Source organism: Mytilus californianus, unplaced genomic scaffold (assembly GCF_021869535.1).
Source record: "Mytilus californianus isolate M0D057914Y unplaced genomic scaffold, xbMytCali1.0.p SCAF_11, whole genome shotgun sequence".
NCBI classification, from domain to species: domain Eukaryota; kingdom Metazoa; phylum Mollusca; class Bivalvia; order Mytilida; family Mytilidae; genus Mytilus; species Mytilus californianus.
The window spans coordinates 12080711-12099090 of NW_026262593.1; positions in this window are offsets into that span (position 1 = coordinate 12080711).

The following is an 18380-nucleotide window of genomic DNA, read 5'->3' on the forward strand; positions in this document are numbered from 1 at the left end:
ATAGATACCGGCATTAAACGAATCATCAGAGACATTTGAATCAACAAAGTTAAAAAGTCCGAATAAAGGACGAAGTTGAAGAGCATCGAGGAACGTTGACGTCATCCCTCGAAAGATTTACGTACGCCATCACGAGTTGGTTAACTGATGTCGTACATCTGTGTCACATATGGCAACGAATATGTTTCAATTGTCGTAACCACAATCCCGTTCCTCTTTCGTCGATTTTGACAGCTCCGATTAAGACTTATTTCTTTATATGAACTTACCATGACTAACATGACCGGTGCCACTAGTTAAACAGGATCTGCCTCACTTTCCGGAGCACATGAGACCAACCTTTGTTTTGGTTGGGTTCGTGTGACACAGTCTTTGACATGGCATTGTCAGTTTATTTTCGACTTTTGAGTTTGATTGTCCCTTTGGTATCTTTCGCCTCTCTTTTCCATCCGAATTCTGAGCTTTGAATGTCCCCTTGATATCTTCCGCCTCTTTAAGAGTTTGCGAAAATTTGATGGTTATATTAATCTACTAGATTTCAAGTAACTTTTTACCAATTATTCTCAACGGACCAGAAGCCTACTCGATCAACAGATATTTCTCCTATATAACTTCCACATGCTGTTGTCTTTGTAAAAAATACCCCTATATACCTTCACTTAACACGAAACCTAAAAATGACCTATGATAGACATCGATTTGTTTTGCCAATGTCGTTGGGTGATACATCTAATGATATATAAGCAAGCTGATTTTACGTTTTAATGTCTAATTTTTTTTATCAAGCAACTTCTGTAGCTTCATATCTCTTACAAATGGAACTATGTACAAGGTATTAAGGGGGTTAAACAGGCGCGGTATTCCATAACAAACATGTTGTGTTGATTCCACATTCGGGACTATAAAAATATATACCCGAAATAAAACGTTTTTGTATTAAGGCCTTCATAGCCTGTAGCAATCTGAAAATAGTGTTCTCTTTTATGTTAAGATCAATCTGGTAATGTCCTGGGCCGTATTTTATAGGATTTTTAGATTATGTTATCACTTGATTTAGTCTTTAGATATATTACCGCTTTAATTAAAATGCTTTAAAAAGTATTAAAGACAATGGTAGGGTTCTCAAACGTTTGGTCACATGAAATTTATCAAACCATTATAGTTTGTTTTTTTTCTAAAAAGCTTGCCGTCGAATAACTGATTATAAACATTTTTTGAACCTTTGTAATTTCATCATTCAGAATAGTGCTCTGTGTCTTCAGTGTATTGATGTTACAAAACCTGGACTAGAGGAAAGAGCAATACAATTTTAGAGTTTTAATATGTGTTTTTTGGAGGTTATGCATTAACACTGAAAAGGGGACAATTTCTCAAACACCTGCGTTTTGATCTTTTTCTTATTTCGGAAAAGACTTATAGTTATTCTGAGTTTTCTATGGATCCATTTTATTTGCTGACATTTAAATAATTTACTTTTGGTAGTTTGTTTGTATTAATGGTTAAAAAATATTTTTATTTTGTATCTTTTTCCTTCATAGAGTCGAAATATGTTGGAAATTGAATATTAAACAAAACAATAATATATTTCAACTTTAATAAATATTCTTTAGTACAATGCATGAAATGAATGAACATTTTTCGCTCTCGAGAATATTCTTGTTTTTTATATGTAGTTGCCCACTTTTTCCTTTTTTGAGATAAAATATTTGGCCTTGACGGAAGGAGAAGGTATGATTGTGTTAATTCTTTAAATGCTGATTTTTATTGACGATATTTGATGTACCTACTGATAAAACGGGGAAAGGTGAGATAAAAAAATACCTTTCTCGCACAAAAACGCCAAAATGATGGTAATTTACATGTGCAATGCAAGGGATTTTCTCGCTGTGTTGAAGACCCATTGGTGGCCTTCGGCTGTTATCTGCTCTTTGGTCGGGTTGTTGTCTCTATGACATATTCCCCATTTCCATTCTCAATATTAAGGTCTAAAAACTTTTTAGCGATTTTCTTGTTATATCTTAATCTGACGTTCTCATTTATGTATATCCCACATATCCCTTTATTCACATATGGAAATGTAGCAACACATTAGATATGTTTACATAGATATAAGAAGATGTGGTATGAGTGCCAATGAGACAACTCTCCATCCAAGTCAAAATTTATAAAAGTAAACAATTATAGGTTAAAGTACGGTCTTCAACACGGAGCCTTGTCTCACACCGAACAGCAAGCTATAAAGGGACCTAAAAATTACTAGTGTAACACCATTCCAACGGGAAAACCAACGGTCTAATCTATAAAAAACGAGAAACGAGAAACACTTGAATACATGTTTACTTGATGGTTGACCGTTAGTCACCGAGGTTATCGACAGCTTAGTACCAAATGCTTCGATACTGACATGATTATTTAAAACCACCGGTTCATAAATTTGACCTTCGATGAATAAGGATATTCTGTTTAGATTTGTTTTGGGTCATATTACATCAAACGTTGCAGAAAATGCACACATACCTGTATTTAAAATATTTATGTTTGAGCGTTCCTGATAAAGGTAAATACAGAAAAGCGCTTCGGACGCACGAAGAGATAATTTCATTTACTTGCCTGGGTCAATACCGCTTCTGCTGGATTGTTAGTCCCAGAGAGTATCATTAGCTCAGTAGACAGTGCTTCGGTACTTCATTACATTATTGTTTTTTTTACATAACTAGCAACGAAATTGCCGACATGTTCATACTTCGTCAGAATGAGGAAAAGTATTAAATACGTTGCGGAAAAGGCATTATTTCACCAGGGAAACAAATCTATTAATCAATGAGACTGCAATGTAGTGTTAAAGTCACTCTGGCGTCCAGGAAGTGACTATTTATACCGTCTACCATGTTGTGACGTGAAATAGGTATAATAACATTTCTAGCCAAGTTATGTTTTAACTAAAGTGAAACTTGCTAACATTTTTAGATTTGAATGATAATTTCAGTGACTATTCAAAGTTTAAAAAGTTAGAAATTGTGCTAAAACTAAAAGATTAAACTCCGTCAGACAAAACATTGGCGGCTATGATTAACTCCCGCAGTCAAGGTTAACATATTACAACTTTGGCGGTTCTGCAAAACTCCCTCATGCAAAATTAAAATAACGTTTTATAAATAACGTGCGAAGTACTTTTCTTGATTTACCTTCACCAGGTGGGCACACACCCAAACACATGAAAAGTAAATATATGATAATTTCGCCTGTTCTTCTTACCTCCCTCTGATAAATAGAACAGGTGACAATTTTGGCTGTCCTGTCGAAAGTCAATGGTTCTCACCGGGCACTCCGGCTTTCTCCACCAAAAGTTGGCCACTGCGATATAGCCAATAGTACTGAAAGTGGTGTTAAATACCAACAATCAATCAGTCATCTTGATGAGCGTAAAGAAATTTCATATCACATATAAAGTACATTGTGAATGCGTGATATGATCTTATTTTTTTATGATATTGAAAGTTGGCAAACCTTGACATTTGTTTTTCGTGATCTGTATCAAATGTGCTATTCATGTGTCGCTAAAGAAGCATGATCACCTTCAGCAATGACGTCAAACGGTTAAAATAAGAAACCAAACATCAAATGTCTGAGACAGTTTTTGTTATTTATATGAGAAGAAAGCTAATAACAAGCATTTCACACGTTGGTTATGAAAATAAACAACAGTCCAGGGGAAAAAGCTGAATTGAATAAGACAAATTATTATTAGTTCGGCTGATGATTCTGTTGTATTATATATATGAGATGAGTGGAGAAGTCGCAATTATACTGAATACTGAATGTAGAAATCAGAATATAACAAAACTGCTCGTGAAAAAAACAAATTACTGATACTCGAGTATGATGACAGGTTTTCAAATTTGGACGCGGTCTTGGGTTCTGACAAACAAAGAAGAAGTGGCTTATTTTAACAGTTTAATTAACCTCACGGCTGAAAGTCCTCATAAAGATAGTAACATTTAACTATCATTTTACCCCAGTTGTAGAGTTTTCCCATAATGCAGACTTTTGTAAAATCGCGATAAAGTGTGACTCTCCGATTATTTTTTTTTAATTATTTTTCTAACACGGGAACAGTTATAATTAATTCCCGAATGACGATTTCAACAATATTATGTCATAAAATGAAACCACAATGTATCAGCTTTTATTTAACATCAAACGGTGTACACATTGAACCAATTGGACAATTTTTGAATGCATGTGGCATTTTTTCAATCTTACCGTTTGTCGACGTAATACATGTATATGCATAATTGGTAAGTTATGAGTCCGGTATTTCGTTATCACAAAATACTTTTAAAAAACCTTTACTAAATTCCCTCATAGATATAAAGATTTGGTTTGGAAGTTTAACTTTCCCTGTCGAAACCTTATAAGATCATCCTAATTTTTCCGCTGAAATTGTTCATAAAGTCCGTAAATTTAGATACGATCCATGTAAACTTATTGATCCTTTGCATTGTATTAACTTATTATGAAAGTTATCAATTTAACTGTAGTAAAAATTGTCTTCATCGGTAGTTCTTTTTTTTTTAATTTAATTAACGCGATGCAAAAGCTCACTTCACACTGCTAGTTCGATGTTGCTCCAAGCACAGGTTTGCATGGAATGCCTCGCCAAATGTCCATCACTATACATTTGTGCATTGAAGCTCTAAAGTTTCCCATTCTGCAGAATTACTAGTTTGTATACATATACGCAGCTTCTACTTCGCATCATGTGTATACCTTCCCCTATATAATACACTAACTTTACTTTATTCCTCCTTCATATTAAACAATATGCGGATGTTTTCTGTACACACCATGTCATATTTTTGCCATCCCTATATTATTCACTGTTATTTGCGTGTATTACATATTTTACTTTATTTCCCATCTATATTAAATATCATGCTAATATTCTCTCTGCACAACACATCATATTTATGCCCTACTCTTTATAGTACACAAATTTGACCTCCTGATTATAAGTCTTCTCTGTATTACATATTTTTCTTTATTCCCTCTTTATTTATTGGCTTTCAAATATTCGGCTTTGAGCGTTCCCGATGAAGATAAATTCACAAAAGCGCTTTGGACGCATGTATTTTTAAAACGTGCTGGTTTCAATTTTTACCACACTGGGTCGATACCTCTGCTGGTGGACTATCAGTCCCCGAGGGTACCATTAGTTCTGTCGGTAGTCAGTACTTTTGTACTGGCATTATTTATAACAAACCTTTTTAAAATTGTCCGTTATGAATTTCTAAATCATCAAGAAACTAAAGTTTCAACTCCCTCAGGGAAAGATGACCTGAGATGGATTTGGCTATTTTATGGGTACTTTTTGGTCATATTGCATTTCGACTGTTTCGGTTCTTATACATCCTTGGCTTTCAAATAATCGGCTTTGAGGGTTCCTGATGAAGGTCAATCATGAAAAGCGCTTCGGAATCACGAAATTTATAACGTGTTTGTTTCATTTTTTATAGTAAATATTAAGTGTTCTCTTCATAACACATTATATCTATACCCCCTTTACATGTATTAAGTAAGGGGAAAATATTTTGGTAAAGTGAGTATTATCTCCCTAGTGTGACTTAATTTTCATTATTTAGCTTTAAACGCCTTATTTTGAACTGCATTTCTCTAGAAATGATAGCGGAATATAGATTAACGTTAATTTTAGCTTTAAATCTCATGTTTTCTTTTTGGACAAAGTATTATTGTTCATTGCTCCCTTGGAATATGCTCCTTCATTTTAGATTGAAATTGATTTTGCATAATTATTCTGACAGGTTAATTTTTATTTGCAGTTGTTTATCATTTGATTTTAAAATTTTGGGTCCTCGATGCTCTTTGAATTCGTACTTCATTTGGCTTTTTAACTTGTTTGAATCGAGAGTCCCTGATAAGACATTTGAAGACGAAACGTTCGTCTGGCGTACAATGTTTGGAAACCTGGCATCTATGAAGAGTTTATTTACAACCGCTTGGTCGATGCCACTGCTGACGGAGGTTTTCTCCCCGAAGGTATCAACAGCCCATGCCAGTAGTCAACACTTCTGTGTTGACCTAACTTATTAATGATATGGTCATAATTATAAATTAACTGCTAACAAAACTTAGAATTTTTTGAAATACTGAGGATATTCTAACCCATAAATAGATAACCTGATTTAGTGTTAAATACATGATTTTTTTATTAGATGTTATTGGCTTTGAACTATCTGTCAGTAACTGGGAAAACTCTCAGATTTGTACTTAGTGTCTTTTATGTGATAGGGATGAATAAATACCCTTCCACGTCCGATCAGTGTTTTTGTGACTTGTTTTTCTGCTTTGTCTCGATCTGATAAGTTAATCACCTTTCATTTTTATAGTTTGTTCATATGTTGTGCTGTTACAACACTGTCCCAGGGTAGGGGAGGAAGGCGCAAAAAGTTGAACCCCGCAATATTATGTATGAGCCTGTCCCAAGTCAGCAGCCTGTAAAAAGTAAGATAACAAACATACCGAACTCCAAGGAAAATTCAAAACGGAAAGTCCTTTATCAAATGCAAAATCAAAAGCTCAAACACATCAAACGAATGGAAAACAACTGTCATATTCCTGACTTAGTACAGGCATTTCTTTATGTAGAAAATGGTGGATTAAACATGGTTTTATAGCTAGCTATACCTCCTACTTGTATGACAGTTGTTTATAGTTCCGTTATTTTGACATTATGTAATAACAGTGTTGAGGAAACTATTTTATTTTTTAATTTTTAGTTCCTATTTTTGATAAGTTTTAGTAAAAAAAATGATGTTTCTCAGGCAAAGTGGCATAACTCAGACCTAACAGGTTATACATTTACTTCTATGGTTCTATGCTTCGTTTCTGGCATCTATTATAAAACATTTTAAACAAAAAAAAAATTGTAATTCAGTGGTTTTCTTTTGTTGCTGTATATCATATTTGTTTTTCGGTCATTGTTTTGTGCATAAATCAGGCCGTTGGTTTTCTTGTTTTAATTGTTTACATTTGTCATTTCGGGTCCTTTTATAGCATACTATGCGGTATGGGTTTTGCTCATTGTTGAAGGCCAAACGGTGACCTATAGTTGTAAACTTATATGTCGTTTGTTCTCTGGTGGAGAGTTGTCTCAATGGCAATCATACCACATCTTCTTATTTTTATACCTTAGCTGTTTTTGGCAAACCATTTGGTAATTTGGGGTCCTAAATGCTCTTCAATTTCGTACTTTATTTGGCCTTTTAAACTTTTTTGATTCGAGCGACTGGCGTACAAACTTTTAAGCCTGGTATCCGTGATGAGTTTATTTGCATGGTATATCGCCATAAACCCGAGTAGCGAAAGTTCGACAATAACGCTTAAATATTAACGTATGTCCATTCTATATTGCTATCATAAAAATGGTCGCTGCTAAGGTTACTTGTGTATTTTAATATTTTAAACGAAGAATTTATCATTATAAAAATATCCACTTTTCATAACACAATCTGGCGATGTTCTTGTTACATATTATATGATCATGTTATTACCAACGCATTGATTAACTTTAAACAAATTAATTATCACATTTAAAAAACGTAAATAACCTTGGCATGATTAAATTTTTTACAGTGTTCATTTTATGTAACTTTGATTTTATTAAACGTTCTCGTCTGACAGATATAATTGACAAACGAGAATATGCATTGCATGTACATCATTATCGAGTTTTTTGTGCAACTGATCTCATTATTTAGTCGATCATCTTAATGATATATGCAAAACTATTTTTTCTTGTTTTCAGTTTTGTTCTTTGGTGCATGGTGGATTGTCGTTTTGTTTTGGTAATCATACCACGTCTCCTTATTCATATGGGTGTTTTTGTCACATTAAATATTAATTTTTCTAGTTTGGTAATGCAGTGACGGACAATTCCGAAACTGATGTATTTGGCTGTAAATATAAGTTAAGTAACAATTTTTTTCATCGATGACGTAATTCAGAAGAACAAATTTCAATGTCGTTATGTTTTGTCGTCATAACCATTGTTATATTGCGTTAGTCCCATTCTCGGATTTTATTTTGATAACCTTGGTACCTTCCGGAGCGACTAAGATCACCCCCAGTTTTTGATGGGGTTCGTGATCTCATTCTTTTTCAATGTAGTGTTTTGTGAACTTGATTGTTTTTTTGTCGTCATTCTATTTTTGCCAAGGCTTTGTCAGTTTATCTCAACTTGTGAGTTTTGAACGTCCCTTTGGTAATTTCTGCCTATTATTTTGTAGGCTCTATGCGCAAATGTTTGAGTCCTGAGACAGAATGTTGTATTGAAAACCATTTGAATAAATTTTGTTATTGAATCACTATCACAAACATCCTTATCAACATTTGACAATCACCCTTTTGATTAGGTTTTATTTTGTTTTTATCTTCTGCAAGTTCATCGTTGGAAAAAAATGATTTTATTTTTATGTGGTTAGCTGCAGACTTTTACACTTTTCAAAGCAATTTCATCTGATCGTCTTACGGAAAAGATGGGAGGGATATTGTGTACCAAATCATGACACAAAATTCCTTAACAACACCCAAACTGCGGTTTGCGTTGATATCAAAGCTTTCGACTTTTGTTATAAAATAAACGGTACCAATTTTAATGCACCAGATGCGCATTTCAACAATTAATGTCTCTGCAGTGATGCTGGAGGCCAAATTTATTTGAATATCCAAAATCTGATAAAAATGTAGGAGAACGGATCAAGCCAAAAAGGACTTAAGATATAACCAAATCCTGACAAGCAACCAGAGCTTTGCATGAGGGAGATATATTCCTTAATTTACAATATTTTCCAAACATTTTAAAAGAGCAAATCATAACCAAACACCTGCTATTTGTCAATCTGCACTAAAAGGACGTAACAATAATTGGCAGATATCTCGTTTAGAAGTTAAGGTTATGTTAATTGATAGCTTGAGAAATATCCTGCGTTAATTCAATTTGAACTTCACTTATAACATTACTGACGTTGGACTTGCTGTTTTTAATTTGATTGATTGATTTTGTAACAAACTTTAGTACTCACATACAACAGATTCAAAACAGTTTCTTTTCCCAATTAATCTCTACTTAAATGAGTTTTCACATGTCTTCAAAAGTTTTGCTATCAACTTCATCAGGGAATATTGTGATCAAACATTTCTAATAAAGATTTCACACAAAAGAATCTCTTTAGTATACCTGTTTTCATTGAGTGAGACTGTTGAGACTTATAAATATGATTACTCCAAACACAGAGCATTCTGTGTATCTGTTGTAATATACTTTATGTTCGTGCATATTCAGAATATACCGACTTCATTAGCAGGGATGTGCTTCTTGCACAAACATTGCCTTAACAGAGTTATGAGAAAACCGACACGATTTGGTTGACCGATACGATATGTCTGTCTCAACTCACTAGCGACATGTTTTCGAAGTCTTACATCTTTAGATACCAGAAAAGTCGTCTAATTTGTAATTAACCGATTGTGTCCTATTCCCGATTGTGACATTCTGACTGATTGTGACATTCTGGCTGATTGTGACATTCTGGCTGATTGTGCATTCGCATGGCGGGTAATGTATACATGGCAGGAGTTGTTACACTGTCCACGCAACCGGTCTCACGATTCCCCCAGTTGTGTTTTGTTACTTTGATTTGTCTTCTTAATTGATTTTTGAGATTTGAACATGATTAAACTACTGGTGCCTTCATTAACACCGAATGAGATCTCAAAATCTTGACCCTGCGCGTTCTTTACCATATGCAATTGAAATAAACACTTTTTCCTATCGTTAATTATCCATTTGTAGATGGTGACGTTCCCTTGTCACCATCTTATGGTATTTATATATCTCAACTTGTACGATTCGCTCGTGTATGTAACAACGTATTAGATTTTAGCGACAGAAATTTATGTATTACTGAAAAATTATTACACCAGGGTTTTCGATATCATAAACTAGTCAAAACATTTACTTAATTTTATCATCGGTATAAGGACATCATTCGTAAATATAACTCAACATGCAGACATCTTATACGTTCGGGTATTTCACATCCAATCTTTTATGGTAATATTCTTTACAAAGCACAACAATGTCAGTATTCACCTCAAAAGCTAACAAAACATTTAAACAGACTTATTAAGAAGGGATATAGTTACGATACTATTGTCAGGTCATTAAAGATTGCATATTTTGGCTTTAATATTGATTCACTTAAAGGGTCTTTGCATCGGAATTAAACATATTTATTCTAAAACCAGTTGTTGCAATGACACGGGTTATGTTCTTCTCATATATTTTATGATGGTATAATACTAAACCCCTAACAGGAGGGATTGTGCCTGATATTCATATGATGAAGACATAATGTTTCAATCAGTTTAATTGAGGTCTGGAGCTGGCATGTCAGTAACTGCTAGTAGTCTGTTGTTATTTATGTATTATTGTCATTTTGTTTATTTTCTTTTATTTCCTATTCTGACATCGGACTCGGACTTCTCTTAAACTGAGTTTTACTGTGCGTACTGTTGTACGTTTGATTTTTCTACATTGGCTAGAGGTATAGGGGGAGGAGTGAGATCTTAAAAAACATGTTTAACCCCGCCGCATTTTTGCGCCTGTCCCAAGTCAGGAGCCTCTGGCCTTTGTTAGTCTTGTATCATTTTTAATTTTAGTTTCTTGTGTATAATTTAGAGTTTAGTATGACGTCCATTATCACTGAACTAGTATACATAATTGTTTAGGGGCCAGCTGAAGGACGCCTCCGGGTGCGGGAGTTTCTAGCTGCATTGAAGACCCATTGGTGGCCTTCGGCTATTGTCTGCTCTATGGTCGGGTTGTTGTCTCTTTGACACATTCCCCATTTCCATTCTCAATTTTATACTTTGTATATGGAAATTTTTTTTTAAATTACCCTTACTTTACACTATTCAGAACGATTCGGATCAGAATAGGTGATACGTAATCATCAAATTACTCTTACTTTACACTTACTTTACACTATTCAGAACGATTCGGATCAGAATAGGTGTGTGGACTCATAATTCATTTACTTGTGAAATCACCGCAAGGACGACATGCCTTAAGATATTGTACCCACGGAGATCATCAAGGGATAGTCAGAAGAAGTGTTACAGCCAGTAAGTTGAAAATAGACAGTAGGAATACGGAATTTTGTTGTGAATCTTTTAATTTGTTCTGTGAATTACTGTGTTCCAAATGTTTGGTCACAATCTTACATAATTAAGGATATTACAGAACCGTTTGTGAACGTAGAATGATATCATTTGTTTTTGTAAGTAATCTCAGACATGTAAAAAGACATTTATGTAGAGATGAGTCCGAGGAGGGAACAAATATATTGTAGAAAATTTTATGTTTTTTTGCTCTCGTATTCTTTTAAAAACAAATGATGGGTATTGTTAAGTGCGTGCAGGGATTTTGTGACATACATTAATACACCATACTTCTTCCTTCTTTACCGTTAAAACATTTGAGGTAGAAAATATTCGAGTAAATCGTTTAGTTTAAATTGTTTTAATCAATTTCAGAAAGATAATAGTTGTTAAAGTTTATACCCTAACAGTATTGTTGTATGAATGACGATGTCTGCTGCTTATCATGTAAAAATGTACGGTTTTTTTTGTTCTTAAAAGACGATTTGCAGAAAAACGATTTTCGTTTTAGAAAAAAAAACTTTGCAATTTAAATGATGATAGTTAAATGGATGAATTGGAAGATTGTGATGGCGAAAACATACTTCATGACAAATATTCAAATGGAGGATTTTGATTGTGAGAATATATATCAGTCAAATCTTATTCAAAAGGACGATCGTGATGGTTTAAACATATAACAGGGTATATCTCATTTAAGATGTTTTCAACACCATACCAATGAAATACCTCATTTAAAATATCGTGTGTCCGATGCGCTTGTCTTGATTAACCGTCAGCAGGAACGATCAACCTTAAACATTTAAAATTCAATGATGAAATATAAAGACCAAAAGGAAACAAAATATGATGATAAAATATTATAACATTGACATATTTTGTGCCAAAATCGGATTATCTCTATGAGGATTGAAAGATTTTCTTTCATTAAAACATGTGACGTCACAGAGCAGACAAAAATTGCAAAAAATCATTAGATCGATCGACACAAAATTGAGGTCACTTGCATTAAAATCACTAAAAAGTCGAAAGTTGTGTACTTTTCATGGCCAAGTGTCACGTGTCATTCATTTCTGTCAAACTAGAACGTTTTATAAATCTTAATTATGCTAATGTTACTGACGTCATACAAGAAAAAAAGATGATAAATATTTTTAAGGAACAGATTTCAAATGTCACAAAAGGGAATAAGACATAATAGATTAATTTATAGTTGCGACGACTATTCTTGTATCTTAAAAGTAAGACAGAGAAAACATGTTTCTTTTGAGATGAGACACAAAACAATCATATATGTCGAACATTCCCGATTGGGTGACCATAAAACTTATGATGTGTCCATTACAATCATGTATCCTTAAACCCTACTATCAAAGTGGTTGTAAATGAACATCAAGGTTGTCCGTATTTTCATATCCGTACAGACCATAGGTCCACAAATTATTGTAATGTTTTCTAACAAATTGGTTTATAATGGAAAAATGCGATGAAATGCATATACTGATTATTTGATCTCTTGATAGAAAGATGTACTACTACGATGTGTTGAACGCCCCTGACTACCCATGAGGATCTTGCACGGTCGTAGATAAATGTCAATGGTTTCAAAAAAGGTATCACTCTATAAGATTAAAATTCTACTTTGAACCAAATTTCGGGGACACTTGTGAAATGTTCACCCCTAAATGTACATATATGACAAAAACAGTAAGCTTGATTTTTTAGAAAGCAAGGGAAAGACGGTAGTTAAAAATTCTGAGCGTCACTTTTTAGCGTTTGTTTTTGCAGCAGTTCAGTGTTTCTGTTGTTCCGTTGTTTTCCTCTTATAGATGATGTGTTTCCCTCGGTTTTGGTTTGTGACCCGGATTTGTTTTCCCTTAATCGATTAATGACTGTTGAACAGCGGTATACTTCTGTTTTCTTTATTTAGTTTTTTTTCTTAACTGTGTATTGCCACCATACCCGCGAATTGTTAATGACCTACCCGAGTCATCAATCAGCCCAGGATTTCAGCATCTGATCAGTTTTCACACGTATGATACATGAGACATTTGATGTCTGAATTATGCAAAATTTCCCTCTGAAATACTGCACAATTTGACGTTCAACATGTACTTAATTTAATGTTTTAGAGATGTCAAAATTATATTTTGTCCATCATTAATGTAAAGGTGACAACTTACAATTTCACAATTATCTCGTTAACTATCTCATAGAGAGGTGTCAGGTTTGAAAGGATATCATAAAATCGCCGTAGTCAGGCGCTGAAAAAATCAATTATCGTTAAAAATCATGACAAGTGCATGAGTAAATACGATAAAATGTTCCTCATAGAAAATATCATGACATGCATAAACTATTCAATTCCTCGTTTTAATGACTCAAAAACGTAAAAATGTGGAAAACCCTCCTTAACCCATGTGCAAAATATAGCAGGAAGTATACCAAATGCATTTATTCTTGTTCTTCTATGTATTGTTCCTGTGAAAGGAGCAACTGGGAATCAAATAAAAAGTAAAATTACAAAAATACAAAACGGAAAGTCCTTTATCAAATAGCAAAATCAAAAGCTCAAACACATCAAACGAATGGAAACAAAATTGTCATATTCCTGACTTGGTACAGGCAATTCCTTATGTAAAGAATGGTGGATTAAACATGGTTTTATAGCTAGCTAAACCTCTCACTTGTATGGCAATCGCATAGAATTCCATTATATTGACAACAATGTGTGAGCAACACACACTATCTAGTTGTAAAAATACCGTATATTTTCCATCAGTATCAATAAATAGAATAGAACTATTTACATCCCATTAGGTCCTGTTTAAACAAAAATTGTCATGGACCTCTAAATATTGATTTATTGATACCTACAAAAAACGCTTAACTATAAATATTTGATACAGACCCCAAATGTATAAAACTAAGCAATATGCTCCTTGATACTTCAGAACTGTATATCTGACTGAAATTGTTATAATACAGAGATATGTTTGAATTGGTTATTTGATGAATAAATAGAACATTCACAATAGTTAAACTATTTATTGCAACAAAGAGAATAAAAAAGTGAGGCATTGTTTGATAGTTTTCAATGATTGAAAAATATAATAGAATGATTACTTTTAGGTGAATATTATAAGCATTTGTTGATTAATTGATTGATTACTGAGAAATGATTGGGAAGTTGACAATGAGAAAGTTAAACTAGATCCTTGTTTTAAGTCGTCCATTAGTGTCCATATCAAGAAAAAGAATCATATGTAAAGCAGACTTTCTAGTTTTGGTAGTATCCTTAATTTCAAGTTCACTTGGATATATGAGATGCAAGCACTAACTGAAATGTATGTAATTGATAAAAGGACATCATCAATATATCTAAAAATGAAACTACAGAACTTGTGGAACACATTTTGTTGTCTTTGAGAAGGTTTTATAGGATTTCTGCATCGAATACTTTCAGTAGGATGTGCACAATTTGTAACCATTGGATTACGGATTGCTTGTTTAAATATCAATACTAAAATTATATGTTGTCGATAAATCCAGGATTTCGATGGTATCGTCTTCGGGGTGTTTAGTTGTTTGAATAAGGATGGTTCTTTATAAAGTAAGAATTTCATAACTTTAAACCAGAAATTTGCATTTGCAATTCATTGTTTAATGATAAGATTAATTGAGCATTCGGTTAAGCATAGGGAAAATTATTATAGCAAAATTGTAACTATTGTCTTTGAAGATTTGGAGTAGATTTTTTTAGAATTAAAAGTTACTTCATCACAAATTTTGAGGGAATCTTTATATGTAGAAAGAATTGTAGTAGAATTTTAGAAAGATGTCTAATAGACAATTTAGACGGGCTGGCTATATGTCGTTCATTATAAGAACTTTTTTTGATTTTTTTGGTTTCGGCATCCGTTTGATGTTAATACCAAGGAGAGAAGGGTTGACTTGGGATTTTTTAAAGTCTTCTCTGAATTTTGTAGGTGTATGAATAAAGGAGATACACTAGATAAGCATTCGTTCCTTCACATAAACTCATCATATATACCAGGCTTAACTTTTGTACACAGGACGCGCGTTTCGTCTACAATAGACTCATCAGTGACGCTCTAATAAAAAAAGTTATAAATTCTAACTCAATTAAGAGGTTGAAGAGAATTTAAAAGATACCATGAACCCGGAGGGTGGCATGTATCTATGTACTGATTCATCGCTTATCCATTGTGTCTTTTTTAAAACTATCATTGAGACATCTTTTCAATTTATAGTTCTTTAATTAGGCTCTGTTATCAAAGAGTTCAAATAGCCATCTAATTATTTTTGAAAGATTCACAAGAAACAACCGCACGGCCTTCAACAATGAGAAAAACACATATTGTATAGTCAGCTATAAACGGCCCTGACTTGAATAATATGAAAAAGAAATCAATAGAAAAAACTAACGGCCTAATTTGTAACAAAACAATTTGCGAAAAACAAATATGATAGACCTGACCAAACGACAACTACTGAACTACAGGCTCCTAACTTGGGACAGGTACATATAGAATGTGACGGGGTTTAAAATGTTAGAAGGCCTCAATCTTCCCCCTTACCTTGGAGAGTTGTGTAACGGTACAACTTAAGAACAAAGTTATAAAAATCAGTTGAAAAAGGCTTAACTCATCAGATCGATACAAAGCTGAAAAACATACAGTCAAACAATCCAAACCAAATCTTTATATCTACGGAAGAACCGAGTGAAAGTAATTTGTGGTAACGAAATCTCTGATTTATTGATCTACCAGTGATACATAGATTACGTTCATTGAAATCCAAAACGTCACTACCGACACGGGCAAAGCAAAACAGCTGGGATATATAAACACTTTAAGACGGTGCAAAAGGAACATCACCGTCCAAAAAGGAAAATTATCAATAGGAACTGAAAAATCGTCCCTTTTGTCGTAATTTTTTGTGTAGAGTTTCTGGTGTATAACTGAAATATCTAAATATAGGAAAGGACAGTAATTGCTATTAATATTTGATTAATTTAAAGTAAGTTCCTTTCGATAAATTTCGGTAGTATCTTTAGAGAAGTTTTGTTTTTTAATGAAAAAATATCAGCAAGATAAAGTTAAGTGTTGTTGAATTTATCAATTGAATGGAATTTAGTTTTTACTTAATTTGGCCATAAATTGTGATTCATAACATTACAGGAACAAGTCTACTATTAAAGGGACACAATTGGTGCCCATAGGAATCCTTACAAACTGTCGATAAATTATATTGCCAAAACGTACATAAATGCTGTCAAGGAGAACATTTACAGCTTTAGTTAGCTCATCACACATCCAGAAATTATATTTAACATATTTACCTTTCTCATTAGAGAAAGAGGCTTTATATGAGTTGCAGCAGACAAAGTTGCAATCAGATTTTTCAAACAACCATTTAAATAATAGGAAAACTAGTGTTTGATAAGATTGTGTGGAAGTGTTGTATAAAGAGTGGAAAAATGAAAACTGTCAACCTAGTGTATATTACCGAATATTAGGAAGAAATCTAATTCGCACAACAAAGGGACTAATTGAATGTAATCATTTACTTTTGAAATGCGTGAAAAAGCCAATAATAAACCACAAATAAACGACAAAATCCATTCTCATTGAAAAAAGTATCAACAATAACTAACAAAATAAGAAAAACGGAATAACAAAAGAAAAAGATTAAAACAGAGCAACAGGGATCGAAATTAAACCAACAAAACTTGCTATCCAACGTTAATTGTACAATTCATGCATCTTAACCTCTCGACAATCATATTGAACGGATGTGGATTATATGTTTATCAAGATTCCAGCCCTATATGTCCATTTCGCCGGTGTGTATCATATTTTACAATTTGACAACAGCAAATTTTAATAACACAATGTCCGTATTTTCATGCAAGTAGCGAAATTTTGTCTTTTCATCTGTTTAAATGGCCACGGTTCTACTTTACTTATATTGTTTATTGTTCGTTAATTTATATTTCTGATATTGGTTGATTTGCACTAACTTTGCATTCTGAACTTTATGAAAATAAGGGGATGTGGTATGACTGCCAATGAGACAAATCTCCACCAGAGACCAAATGACGTAGAAGGTTAGCAACTATAGGTCACCGTACGGTCTTCAACAATGAGCAAAACCCATACCGCATAGCAAGCTATACAAGGCCCCAAAGATGACAAATGTTAAACAATTCAAACAAGAAAACAAACGGTCGGATTTTTGTTCAAAATAATAAACAAAAAAATAAATATGATATACAGCAAAAACGACAACCACTGAATTACAGGCTTCTGACTTGGGTCAGGTACATACAAAATCTGGTTGTTAAACATGTTTCCGGCCGCAATAACTCTCTGTCACACATTTCCGTACAAACAACGGTATATTGCCGGCTCATCTGCATGTTAAACAAAGGAATTGTCCATTAGATTGACAAAAATTATTTCCGCAGTGAAAAAAGTCTTCAGAAAATACTGTAAAACTTTTTACTCGCGTAGTGGTATTATTCAGTGTGTATTCTAAAAAACTAAAGAACTTCTTGATAATTTTAAATGTCGATCTTTCTCTGAAATTAATTCTATCAACCCTTTATACAACCATTCCTCATGTCAAATTGAAAAATCGTTTAAAAGAAAAAATCCACAGTGGTTTCCATTATAAAAACGGTAGCATACGCAATAATTCTATTGCTTTGGGATGCCATACGACATATTTTGTTAATAGTGAACAAAAAGGTAAAACATGCTACACCGAAGAACAAGTGATCAGTATGCTTGAATTTCTTTTTGACAACATATTTGTTGAATTTTCAACAAATTGTTGGCATTCCTATGGGAACGAACTACGCTCCTATCATTGTCGGCCTCTTCTTATTTTCATATGAGTCGGAGTTCCTTAAGACACTTATCAAAAAACAAGAAGATCAAAGAACCCAGATCATTTAATTTCACATTCAGATTTATTGATGATGTTTTTTCTAATAACAATCCGAACGTTTCTGATTGGGTTCCATTAATATATCCTCCAGAACTAGAAATGAGAGAAACAACATACACTATTTCCTCCGCCTCATGTTTAGATTGATACCTCGAATTTGA